We start from the raw sequence: 13,602 nt of genomic DNA, 5'->3' as shown, positions 1-13,602 counted from the left end.
TTTACCACCCCCTTCCTATACCACATAATGCCTAAACAATAACCTAATAAATATATTTGAATTTCAGTTCAGTTCAGTCACTCAGTCATGTCCGATTCTTTGCAATCCCATGAATCGCAGCACTCCAGGCCTCCCTGTCCATCACCAACTCCTGGAGTCCACCCAAACCCATGTCCATCGAGTCAGTGATGCCATCCAACCATCTCATCCTCTGTCGTCCCCTTCTCCTCCTGCCCTCAATCTTTCCCAGCATCAGGGTCTTTTCAAATGAGTCAGCTCTTCGAATCTTCAGTTTCAGCATCAGTCCTTCCAATGAACACCCAGGACTGATCTCCTTTAGGATGGACTGGTTGGATCTCCTTGCAGTCCAAGGGACTCTCAAGAGTCTTCTCCAACACCACAGTTCAAAAGCATCAATTCTTCGGCGCTCAGCTTTCTTTATAGTCCAACTCTCACATCCATACATGACCACTGGAAAAACCAGAGCCTTGACTAGACGGACCTTGTTGACAAAGTAACGTCTCTGCTTTTTAATATGCAGTCTATGTTGGTCATAACTTTCCTTGCGAGGAGTAAGCGTCTTTTAATTTCATGGCTGCAATCACCATCTGCATTGATTTTGGAGGCCAGAAACTCACCCACTGTTTCCCCATCTATTTGCCATGAAGTGATGGGACCAGATGCCATGGTCTTCGTTTTCTGAATGTTGAGCTCTAAGCCAACTTTTTCACTCTCCTCTTTCACTTTCATCAAGAGGATCTTTAGTTGTTCTTCACTTTCTGCCATAAGGGTGGTGTCATCTGCACATCTGAGGTTATTGATATTTCTCCCAGCAATCTTGATTCCAGCTTGTGCTTCCTCCAGCCCAGCGTTTCTCACGATGTACTCTGCACTATATACACTGTCAATTTTATAAGTGGAATCGTACCACTTTATTCTTTTGGGGACTTGCTTTTCCCATTCAACACTATATTCCTGAAATACACTAATATATTTGTTACACTGTGTTACAGTTCATTCATGTAAGTGTTGTACAGAATTCCCCTGTTAATACATCACAATGTGGTTTGTTTTTTTTAATGTATTATCTGTTCCCCTTCTGACATTTCAGTTTTCCAGCTTTCACTATTGCACACAATGCTGCCATAAACATCCTGCTGCAACATGCCTCCTATACAAGCATATGCAAGAGTTCTTCAGTGGGCAGAGGTTCCTGTCCACACACTGCAGTGCGGGCTCACAGGGCGTCCAGGTTTTCCATCTTCACTGGATACTGCTACACTGCTTCCAAAGTAGTTACTGAAACTTATACTCATACCAGGACAATATAAAAAACTGTCATTGTCCCACATCCTCACCAGTTGTGGGGTTTTAAAATCTTAATTTTTGCTAATTGGATAAGTACAAAATCTTATCACCTTGTGGTTTAACTTCCATTTCCTTGATTACTAAGTTGAACTTTCCCCTATATCTATGGTACATTTGCATTGTTCTCTATTGTGAAATTCTTTTTTTTCTACTAGGTCTTATTGGTTTGTAGAAGTTCTTTATGTATTCTGGACTCAAATCCTTTGCTGATCATATGTGCTGAAGATATTTTCTCCTAGTTTGTCTCTTACTTTCACTATAATGTCATTTGATGAATGTAAGGTCTTAATTACGATTAACATGAATGTATCAACTTTTTTCATTCATAATTTTTGCTTTTAGCATTGTGATTAAAACATCCCTGGTCCTAAGGTCAGAAATATTTGTTTCTAGATGTATCAAATCTTTTTATATTTAACTGAATCCATTTGGTATTTATTTTCGTATATAGTGTCTGACTTGATTCTTAAACACACGGGGAAGAGGGTGATGTGAAGGTGGACGGAGTGATGGGAATGACGCACCTATAAGCCTAGAAATGCCAAGGATTGCCAGGCAATACCAGAAGCTCAGAAAAGACTTGTCCCAAGTGCCTTTTACAGGGAGCCTAGAGCGAGCTTCCTTGGTGGCTCAAATGGTAAAGAATCCGCCTGCAATGCAGGGGATCCCATGTTCAATCTCTGGGTTGGGAAGATCCTCTGGAGAAGGGCATGGTAACCCACTCTAGTATTCTTGCCTGAAAAATTCCATGGACAGAGCCTGGCAGGCTACAGTCCATGGGGTCGCATAGAGTCAGACACGACTGAGCAACTAACACTGTCACTTTTCAGAGCCTAGTACAGGCTTCCCAGGTGGTTGTGGTGGTGGTAAAGAATCCATCTGCCAATGCAGGAGATGAGGATTCGATCCCTAAGTTGGGAAGATTCCCTAGAGTACGAAATGGCATCCCACCCCAATATTCTTGAATGGAAATTTCCACAGGCAAAGGAGACTGTGGAATTCCACAGTTCTGTTGGATACAACTGAACACACACACAGAGCCTAGAGTAAGCCTGGCCCTGCCAAAACCTTGGCTTTGGGTTTCTAGCTTCTAGGGCTGTAGGAGTATAAATTTCTGATGTTATAAATCACACAGATTGTGGTATGTTGTTAAGGCAGCCTCGGAGACTAATAATCATATAGAGCGTCCTAGCACCATTTGTTGAAAAGTCCATCCTTTCCTGCTAATGTGCCGTGTTAATGTCACCTCTGCCCCGACTGGTGAGGCCAGTTCTATCATAGATTCCACACACGCATGGCGGTCTGAGTCTAGGCTTTGCATTTCCACTCTGATCCACTGATCCATCTCTAACCCTGCATCTCTTCAAGGCTGCATTCATTACTACAGGCTCACTGGAAGTCCTGCTATCTAATTGGGGGAGTCTTTCCACATGTTGGGGCTCCCCTGATAGATCAGTTGGCAAAGAATCTGCCTGCAATGCGGGACACCTGGGTTTGATCCCTGGGTTGGGAAGATCCCCTGGAGAAGAGAAAGGCTACCCACTCCAATATTCTGGTCTGGAGAATTCCATGGACTTCATCATCACAAAGACCTGGACACGACTAAGTGCCTTTCACTTTCACTTTCTACATGTTATTCCTGTCCTTTCTCCCATATAAATTTCAAAATTGGTTTATCGACTTTTAGAAAAATTACTGGGATTTTTATTGGAATTGCTTTGGATTTAAATGCTAATTTGCAGAGAAATGACATCTTTAAATTACTGAGCCTTCTCACCCAATGATCATGACAGAGCTCTGTGCTTATTTATATCTTCATATCTAATACAAATATACATTTTCTTGCATGGAGATCTTGTGAAGTTTAGCTCCAAATTTCTTATATTTTCTGTTGCTATTGTAGTAATACTTTCAAGGATTATATTCTCAAACAAGGAGTCACTTAAAAGAGATAAAACTGCTCATCTTTCAAAATGGTTCTAATGCCCAGTAACTTCTTGAATGAGCATCTCATACCAAAGTCGGACATTTTAATAACCACGTGTGTGTGCTCAGTCACTCAGTCGTGTCTAACTCTCTGTGACCCCATGAACTGTAACCCGCCAGGCTCCTCTGTCCATGGAACTTTCCAGGCAAGAATCCCGAAGCAGGTTGCCACTTCCTACTCCAAGGAATCTTCACGACCCAGGGATGGAACCTGTATCTCCTGTATTGGCAGGTGGGTTCTTTACCACTGTGCCACCTGGGAGCCCCTTGATTACCACAGTAATATCTAATATTTCAGTGCTCAGTATGTGTTGACACTGCCCTAAATATGTAACCATCACACCTCTGAGGTAAATTCTGTTAACCTCATCCTACACTTGACGAAACTGGTTTAAAGTGGCAAGGACCCAAGGAGGTACTTTGTAACCAGAAACCAGTATTTGGTTCCACTGCAAAATCTCTTAAATACTACTGTACTGTCCCTATGTATTGTAATAGATGAGAAGAATAAAATCCAACTTAATGTCAGAATACAAAAGGAATTATTACTTCCTAATAATCAAAGTCCCATGAGGCTGCCCAAATTCACTTGATGAGCTCTCTAAATCAGAATAGTGTTGACACTATTATAGGTTCAAAACCACTTTTCTGATTTAGAAGAAAATCCTATAGAGGATACATTTCTAACCATTTAAGATAATTATATTTAAAAAACAGATAATTGGTAAACTGAGAATGTCACAAAAGCTAGTATTTCTGTTTGTTAACAATGGTAACTTTCAAATAATTATTCAATTACTTTAAAAACAATTCTCAATGCTTTAATGTCAATTGTCACACTAATGAGTCACTATAAAGATTCAGTAATGAACCTCACTAGGATCCTCAAGCTTCTAGGCTGGTGACCATTACTGTGGGCAAACCAACACAACTAATCTTGCGATTTTAGTAATCCCGTTAATACACTGTGTGTAAATGCTCTCTTAATATATACGTCACAGAATCAGCATATCTAGAGTACCAGTAAACTTCTGGCCTCTAGTCGACACCAAAGAATCCTAGGCAGTACTGGTGCATAAAAACATGATCTCACCCAATATTAACAAATAATCTGTGAATGGTACCTATTTATTTACACTTGTCTGCCTACTATAATGCTACAAATATTATTCATTATTCTATCAAGCACTTGGGACCATCATTGAACAAAACAGACAAGAAATACTGACAATTTCCCCTGTGCGAACAAGCCAACCAACAGAACTGGGCTTAGCACACTCCCCTGTGGCTCAGGAGTGGCTAGGAACAGCTAATCAGACTACTAAATCACATCTGTGGGATACACCTGAAATTAATATCATCGTCAAAATTAACCTGTGCTGGGGAAAGTGCCCTCTGCTACCTGCTTGTCCACCATTTTCAGAATGGAAAAACTGAACAGTGCTGCTTTTTAAGACAGAAATGGGGGAGGTGGTGGGGGGAAGGGGCAGGGGGAGGGAGAAAAAAAAAAAAAAGACAGAAATGCACCCATATTTTCAAAATAACAACTGCCAAGAGTCTTCCTAATATCAATAATTTCACTGGATAAATGAAAATAAAAATTAGAAAGTAATTACATTTTTGCTATGCCCATTTCAGTGAATTATTGGTATCCCGACAAAAACAACTGGCAACTTATTAAAAATAGAAAAAAAGCAGCAGCAGTGGCTGCCGAGAACAATAGCAGGTGGTACAAATATAGCAGAGCTCCCTGAGAGCCGCAGGCAGCTGGGCAGTTACCAGAGTCAATTTCTCTCACAGAAGAGCATCCATGAGGCCCAGCAGCCCCCTGGTCAGTTACACATGTTACCATTCAGAGATTTAACCTGCTTCCAAACAATGGTGCAGGCATTAAAACCCAAGCTCCAGGAACTGCTTTGCAACACCTAGAAGTACTCTACTTAGTAACTTGGTAGTTTTCTGAATGCAGTGGGGCAGAAGCAGCAGAAGGGCAGGTCAACAGCCAGGAAAAACATACACTGCTTCAGCTCTGCTTGTCCAGGGGAATCCAAAGTGGTAGTAGGCGAACCTGGAATGACTGGCCCCGGAAACTGGGCATAGCAAACCCACAAAGAGGAAAAGAATTGAACCTGCATGCCAAGTTTACCTTCCGACTCATGATTAAATACAGGATTGATTGAAATTTGCAAGCTCATGAAAAAGGTCCTGCCCCGTAACTTCTTCTCTTATAATGAAACAATAAAGAACTCACAGAGTCTAAACAGAGTATAGATGCTCTGTAAGGAAATAAGAAAGACAAAATATTTATATCCTCTAAAACTTTAAAGAGATGTGACAAACATAAAGATACAGGGTTAAGTATTTTGCTCAAAACTTTGCATTATAATGACTCTTCCTTTCTTCTCTTTTCTTTCTCGATTCTCTTTCATTTATTGAGGGGCTGGTAGGCGTGAGAAATAAAAGGCTAAAGAAGGCGATGCTAGTTGGATGGAAGGAGGACAAGAAGGAAAAGTGGGGAAGGGAAGGAAACATGAGACAGACACTTTAAGAAGAGACAAGATACAGGTCCAAGTCGAGGCTGGCCACTAGACTTCCAACCCTGCAACTAACAGCTCTTCTGGATTCTAGGTCATGGCACCCTGCAGAATGATGGGGGCAGAATTTTCAGTGATTTCTGAAGGTACTTCTCAGCTGCACATGGCAATGGGCTCTGAAGAAATGGAAACAAAAGATAAAGCTGCAAAAGCTGAAGGCCTCAACTGCACGAGACTGTCCTGATGACTAAACTCAAGACTTGTATCAAGAAAGGAAGAGGATATAAGCTCTCAGATTTTCATCTTAAATGTAGAATTTTTTGTAATTTTAAGCTCTTCCATAAGTGGCATTTATCAAAGTAATTATTAAAGAGTTTCTTGGACTGTGGAAAATAGTATGAAAGTTACTCAAAACAGTACAATCCAGCGATCCCACTCCTGGACATATATCCAGACAAGACTAGAATTCAAAAAGACACAAGTACCCCTATGTTCATAGCAGCACTATTCACAACAGTCAAGACATGGAAACAACTGAATGTCCATCAACAGATGGATAAAGATGAATGGATAGAGATGTGGTATCACAGCAGAATATTACTCAACCATAAAAAGGAATGAAATAACGCCACCTGCAGCAACAAATGAACCTATCTATGAAACAGAATCACGGGCACAGAGAAGAGACTGGCGGCGGCCAAACGGGAGGGGCCTGCCCAGAGGCAGGGCTTGGGGTGGGAGGCTGGGGCTGGCGGACGTAAGCTTTTATACACAGAACGGGTAAACAACAAGATCCTACTCTACAGCACAGATAACTGTATTCAATACCCTATGATAAACCAGAATGGAAAAGAATAGAAAACAAAAATGTTATATACCTGTATAACCAAATCACGCTGCTGTACAGCAAAGATTAACACAACACTGTAGATCAACTGTACTTCGATAAAAAAATACTGAGGAAAAAAAGAGTTTACTGGGTGATTTCCCCAAGTCTGTTCTATTACATTTTTGCATCCTTATGACGTACCTGAAGAGGTTAAAGTAGAAGCAAAGAGTACTCTCATGTAGCTGACTTCTGCTATGGAAGCCAAGTGGTGGGACATGGATCAATGGAAAGAGGAAGGTGGGGCATACAGTCAGAAGCAAGGCTGATGGGAATCCAGTAAGGGGGCGAGTCAGACCCTGGGCAGTGGGGAAAACTTAGCATGTTGTGACATGTGAGGTCTTTGTGATGCACTAAAGTGTCTTGACATGGGGCTGGGAAATACCAATGCTTAGGACCATGAATGTGTTTTGTTTGAACTATCTGTGAAGTGTGCTCAGTAACACTGTGAACACCATGAATCAGTTCTCTCTAAACTGACTCCTTAGAAAAGACAGGAGGAGAAGTGGACGACAGAGGATGAGATGGTTGGATGGCATCACTGACTCGATGGACGTTGAGTTTGAGCATGCTCCGGGAGCTGGTGATGGACAGGGAAGCCTGGTGTGCTGCAGTCCATGGGATCGCAAAGAGTCAGACACAACTGAGTGACTGAACTGAACTGAAAACATTCAACAAGACAGGTTGATAATCAGTGGTCAGCATTTTGGGGAACCTGTTGCTAAGCTAACATGAACCTTCAAAACTGAAACCCATTCAACACAGACCTTGGCCTCATCAAAGTCCAAGGCAATAGGCTCTGATGTCCTCCTCACTAAATTCAGAAGTATTTTAGATCAAAATATCAGTGAAAACCTGGGCAAGGAGAGGTTAGTAAGAAAAGACAGTAAGAGTGTGAGGAAAGACAGGATGTCCTCCTCCCCCCGGTCCCCTGGCCCTGCAATTATCCCCTCTACTCAGTGAGTCCACTCCTGTTCTGATTCCAGCAGGCATTCTGCATACGGGCCCCTTTAACACATCTGCGAGAACTTGAGATCTGTATGGGCCAGTGACACAGAGGAAAGATTTTGGTCTTTGCAAAGCTAACAGGGTGACTATCTGGCCCTGTGGGCTCTGCATCTCCAAACTGAGAAATAAGTCATTTGCTATTGAAGCACTACATAAATCAGATTCATCTTTAAGAAATGGGTTTGTCTCCTTTTGAAAGACACACTCTCTTCTGTTTCAGTTTTCAAGCATATCTCCCATCCTATATGAGTTTATGAATACTCATCAGGAGCAATGGTTTACTTACATTCCTTCATGGAGTAGAGGAAAATCGCAATCTATTCACAATTATAATATCCTAAAAATAAATTATTTGATTCTTTCAAACGCGAAAAGTGACAAGCGAAAACATTCTTGTTAAAACTCGTAACAGAAAGTTGGTCATTTGCAAATACGTCTGCCAGAGGCAAAAAGAAAAACAAAAACAAAAAAAGGGTGGAGGGAGTCATTTAGTAAGTTTTAAAAGCCTATTCTAGTTTTTAAAGCATTGCTTGAAGCAGAGTATAGAGAAATATAAACATCAGATTAAACTACTTTAACTAGAGCAAACAGCAATTCTCTGACTTTCAAAATTCATAAGGCAAAGTTTTCAAAACCTCATCTATAACACCACACAGCTACTACAGGGGGGGCAAGGACTATGCCTTTTGATTGCTAGGAATGCAATGTGGCCAGCATACCATATATACATTCAATATAATCTACTATGTATGATAAATACATTCTTTCATACATAAATAAAATGCCTAGAAGAATATGCATTAGTTGTTAACAGTGGTATCTCCAGGGAATTGGATTGGGGAGGTGGGTACATGGGAGCTAAGTCGTTTCAGTCATGTCCAACTCCTTGTGACCCCATGGACTGTAGCCTGCCAGGCTCCTCTGTCCATGGGATTCTCCAGACAAGAATACTGGAGTGGGTTACCATGCCCTCCTCCAGGGGATCTTCTGGACCCAGGGATTGAACCCAGGTCTCTGTCTTTTGCACTGGCAGGAAGGTTCTTTACCACCTGGGAAGCCCGACTGGGGAGCAGCAGTGTTTAAAATGAGAAATGGGGGACTTCTAATTCTATGTACTTCTCACAATTTAAGAGAGAAATACATAAAATTACATACTTCTAAGAATATTATTTTTAAAGTTCTTTTAAAATTTTAAAACAATCTCAAATGGACAGAAAAGTTGCATGTATCGTACAAAGAGCTCATTCTCCCAGAACCATTGAGAGTAAGTTGTCAATCTCATGCTTCCTCACTTCTAATACTTCATGTGTTTTTCTTAATAAAATAAAATCTCTTATGTAACTAAAATACAGCTATCAATCAGGAAATTAATGCTTTATCCCAGCAATGATCTTTTAAAATAAAAGGATTCAAATCAGCTTTTTAGTCTCCTTCCGTTTGAAATAGTTCCTTGTCACCTTGCTTTGACTTTCATGGACCTTGAACTTTTAAAGATGATCACAGTCCACTCATTTTATGGACTGTCTCTCAAACTGGGCCTATCCAATGTTTCCTCATGATTAGATTCAGGCTATCCATCTTGGCACAAGTATCACCAATGCAATATCGCATCCTATCAGGCGACACAATCTCTATTTGTCCTACTGCTGGTCATGTTCACTCAGGTCACTTGGTTAAGGCAATATCTGCCATGCTTCTTCACTGTAAAGTTACTCTTTTCTCCCCTTTGTTTTCAGTATTTTGAGGGGAGGCACTTTAAAATTTAAATGAGCCATTTTGAATTTATTCATTAGTCCATACACAGGTTTTATTGCAAAGTATGCGAAATTGTAAGAACCTTCAGTTCTCTCTTTTATTCAATAGGTTTTAACTAATAACTATCACTTCAGAAATTCTGATGATAAATTTACCCCACATTTGGCCAGTGGGAGCTCCTTCAAACTGGCATTCGTGTCCTACTGAAATACCTGCAGCATCCTTGAAGACTTCTTTGCACAAGATATTCCAGGTTCATTTCAAACTTCTCTGCTCTAATCCTATAATCAGCCATTTGTCCAAGAAGCTGGGGTTTCTTGTAGTTGAAAATCGTATTAAGAAGCCAAGATCTAAGCCTGTGATGAATTCATTGCCTCTGAGGTATTGCTGCTCCCAGGCACCCTCACCCTCTTTATGGACAAAGAAACGTAGGCACATAAGTATGCATATAAATACACATGCATGAATTTTACACCTGTAATATCTCTCTATATATATGTATCAATATTTTTTAAAATTCATGAGTTCACATTAATACTTCCAATCTTAACTTCACAAGATTCATTCCAGTTTTCTCCCTTTCAATATTTGTAACTCCCTTCTCCAACAGAGTTGCTAGCTCCCATTATACTTAACATACATCTGCAGCTGATCCATCCTCCCCCCGTATATTTAACCAGTCTCCCAGTGCTGCCACCCCAACCTCACTGCATGCCCTTCTCACCTCTCTTCAGGTCCAACACACCACACCAGACCCTCCCTGCTTGTGAAAGCCTCTGCATCCTACTTGGGCTCTGACACCCTGACCAGGTCAGCTATCTTCTCTGTTTACCTAAGAGGCTTTAGGACTGAATTGTTCAAGAAGGATAAGAAGAAAAATACTTTTAAAAATTCAGTGTAAAAAAATATTTCTTAAAAAAAGTACCCATTGAGTTGGTACTTATAATAATTCAGACGGGCAAGTTCAAGTTCACTTTTACATCATCTCTGAAGAACAGGTTTGTTAAGTAAATTAATAGTGTAAACAAGCTTGTAACCCAGATGTTTAACCTACTTAAGAAAAGTAATTGTTTTCAAGCACTCTAAAATCACTGGGCATGTACTTGCTTTTAATTACTGTCTAATTACAAATGATTTCTATTTTCTTCATTATAGCTTTGATAAGTCCTCTATTTGATTACACTTTAAGAATTACTACTTAAGTTCAATACAGTTAAGATCCTTTTAAAAATGTCTCTTTATTAATCAATTTGGCTTTTCAATTAATCATTTGAGATAAAGTTTTTAACTACTCAGTAATTTCTCTTTCCAGTTAATGTATCACGCTGCTCAAACAGAAAAATGCCTTTCAGTGGCCATCCGGGACTGGTCCCCCGAAGACCTCCTGCCTCGCATGCCATCAGTACTGGCCTCTCTGTCCTCGTCATTATTTATCAATGCAGTGCTGAGGATTCTCATAAAGCCATCAGTTTCCATCATTTGAGTGCGTATTTTAAGATACTTCGCTTTATAAAACCGAGGTTTACCGTCAATTAACAAATTATTCTGTGCTGCTACTGAGAAGGCTTGGGGAGAGAGTACATTCTGAATCAGAGCCCTAGCTCCTCCACTTCCTTGTTTAGCAGTCTCAGATCAGACACTAAGCTTCGTGCCCACATCTTTCTTATGAAGATCGAACTCCACTTCTTCAGGTTGTGCTGAGGACTCAATGGGATCATGAGAAGTGCTTGCTATATAATAGGTACTTATTGAATGTGAGGACCCCACAAGAGACTCCTGGAAAAACTCAGTATGATTCAGACCAGTGTTTTCCAGTTTGGTCACACAAACCTCAGAGAGAATCTACAAAAGAACACGGGTCCCAAGCACTGGTTTACCGTGTGTCTGCCTATCACTGCCCCTGACCAAAACAAAGAAACATGAAAAAAACAGCAAGAATTCCATGATTTAAAAACAAGCAATGACCTATCCTTCACCCATGAGAGTAGTATCAATATTCAGAGGGAGAAGACATGAGAAATAAATAGGCTATGTTTTCTACTTTTGACTTCCAAATAAAGCTGCCAATTAGTCTTAGAAACCCCAACTAATCCTGGCCTGAGGGCACTGGGGCCACTATCTCAGGGATAGGTTATTTATTTGTTTGTTTGTTCTGCCTAACCAGCTCTGCCAAGTACCAGTGACTAAATATTAGAATTTAACATCTGATGAGAGAAGATTACATCACTAAAATGAAGTGGAGGTAAGCAGTTTGGTTCTCTTTTTTAATTTTATGTATCTATTTTTATGTTTGCCTACACTGGGTCTTCGGACAAGGCAATGGCACCCCACTCCAGTACTCTTGCCTGGAAAGTCCCATGGATGGAGGAGCCTGGTAGGCTGCAGTCCATGGGGTCGCAAAAGTCGGACACGACTGAGAGACTTCCCTTTCACTTTTCACTTTCACGCATTGGAGAAGGAAATGGCAACCCACTCCAGTGTTCTTGCCTGGAGAATCCCAGGGACGGGGGAGCCTGGTGGGCTTCCACCTATGGGGTCGCACAGGGTTGGACACGACTGAAGCGATTTAGCAGCACACTGGGTCTTCACTGCTGTGTGCGGGGGCTACTCTAGTTGCGGCGCTTGGGCTTCTCATTGGGTTGGCTTCTCTTGTCGCGGAGCATGGGCTCTAGAACACAAGCTTAGAAGCTGTGGCACATGGGCTCAGTTGCTCCGCAGAATGTTGGATCTTCCCAGATCAGGGATTGAACCTGTGTCCCTTGCACTGACAGGTAGGTTCTTAACCACTGGACTACCAGGGAAGTACAGAAGTAAGCAGTTTTAAAAACCAAAGGTGTTAATAATGTGATGCAGTATGGGCATTCTAGCAGTGTTGGGGGGGAAAAAAAAAGGACAAAAATGCTTGCCTCAAACAGTGAACCGAGCAGAAGTACAGAAGTCCCTGCAAGTTAAGACATGACCTCTGTAGAAAATACCAAGATAAGGAGTGAACCTAAATATTGTCTGGGGTCACAAAGAGTCGGACACGACTGAGCGACTGAACTGAACTAAATACTGTCAGCTAACAGTGCCAGATGTATCTGTCCTATGCATTTGATATTTAAAATATCAGCCATGAAATTAAAAGACGCTTACTCCTTGGAAGGAAAGTTATGACCAACCTAGATAGCATGTTGAAAAGCAGAGACATTACTTTGCCAACAAAGGTCCGTCTAGTCAAGGCTATGGTTTTTCCTGTGGTCATGTATGGATGTGAGAGTTGGACTGTGAAGAAGGCTGAGCGCCAAAGAATTGATGCTTTTGAAGTGTGGTGTTGGAGAAGACTCTTGAGAGTCCCTTGGACTGCAAGGAGATCCAACCAGTCCATTCTGAAAGAGATCAGCCCTGGGATTTCTTTGGAGGGAATGATGCTGAAGCTGAAACTCCAGTACTTTGGCCACCTCATGTGAAGAGTTGACTCATTGGAAAAGACTCTGATGCTGGGAGGGATTGGGGGCAGGAGGAGAAGGGGATGACAGAGGATGAGATGGCTGGATGGCATCACTGACTCGATGGACGTGAGTCGGAGTGAACTCCGGGAGTTGGTGATGGACAGGGAGGCCTGGCGTGCTGCGATTCATGGGGTCGCGAAGAGTCAGACATGACTGAGTGACTGAACTGAACTGAAGCTTTTCTGGCATGTAAGAGTTGTGGTTTTGGTGTTTTGTTTTTGTTTTTTAATCATGAAAATTTGTTTACCATGAAGGGATGGAGGATATAGTGACCTTCCTTCCAAACTGCTTTGAGAACAAAGTTAACATCTTTTAACCAAGATGTTAAAAAAATGCAAACAAAATGCTAAGGTACCATGAATATACACTGCTATCTCTACAAATGATTCTTCATACAAGAGGATAAAGTTATCTACAGGTTTCATTTGCAAAGCTTCTCTGCTTCCAAATGGCTTCCAAGCAAAGGTCAAAATGTCTCTCCCAACCCCAGGTCTGCAGAGAGCCTAACTCTGAGTCACCTGTCACAGCCTCAGACACAGGCAGAGGGCACAGGGCCAGGGGCCTAACTCCTTAC

At 41.4% G+C, this 13,602-nt stretch overlaps 1 protein-coding gene and 1 long non-coding RNA gene across 9 annotated transcripts in view; one reads left to right on the top strand and one right to left on the bottom strand.

Moving 5' to 3' along the window:
- Positions 1–13,602, bottom strand: part of TNRC6B (trinucleotide repeat containing adaptor 6B) — a 252,590-nt gene that overhangs the window by 99,558 nt on the left and 139,430 nt on the right. Inside the window, exon 1 of one of the 8 annotated variants that reach the window (XM_061418608.1) lies at positions 6,919–10,855. The exons of the other annotated variants lie outside the window; for them this stretch is intronic. The gene's annotated coding sequence lies outside the window, so the exon portion shown is untranslated. Of the gene's footprint in view, positions 1–6,918; positions 10,856–13,602 lie in introns of those variants that run through there. 8 annotated transcript variants of the gene reach the window in all.
- On the top strand, positions 7,369–11,892 carry LOC133248424 (uncharacterized). Its single transcript, XR_009736702.1, has 4 exons — positions 7,369–7,457; positions 10,272–10,347; positions 10,850–11,020; positions 11,702–11,892. It is a non-coding gene; the product is annotated as an uncharacterized LOC133248424 (long non-coding RNA).

The sequence above is a fragment of the Bos javanicus genome, chromosome 5 (assembly GCF_032452875.1).
Source record: "Bos javanicus breed banteng chromosome 5, ARS-OSU_banteng_1.0, whole genome shotgun sequence".
In the NCBI taxonomy this organism is placed as follows: domain Eukaryota; kingdom Metazoa; phylum Chordata; class Mammalia; order Artiodactyla; family Bovidae; genus Bos; species Bos javanicus.
The sequence above is the reverse complement of the archived record's forward strand: the minus strand, read 5'-3'. Positions and strand labels throughout refer to the sequence as shown.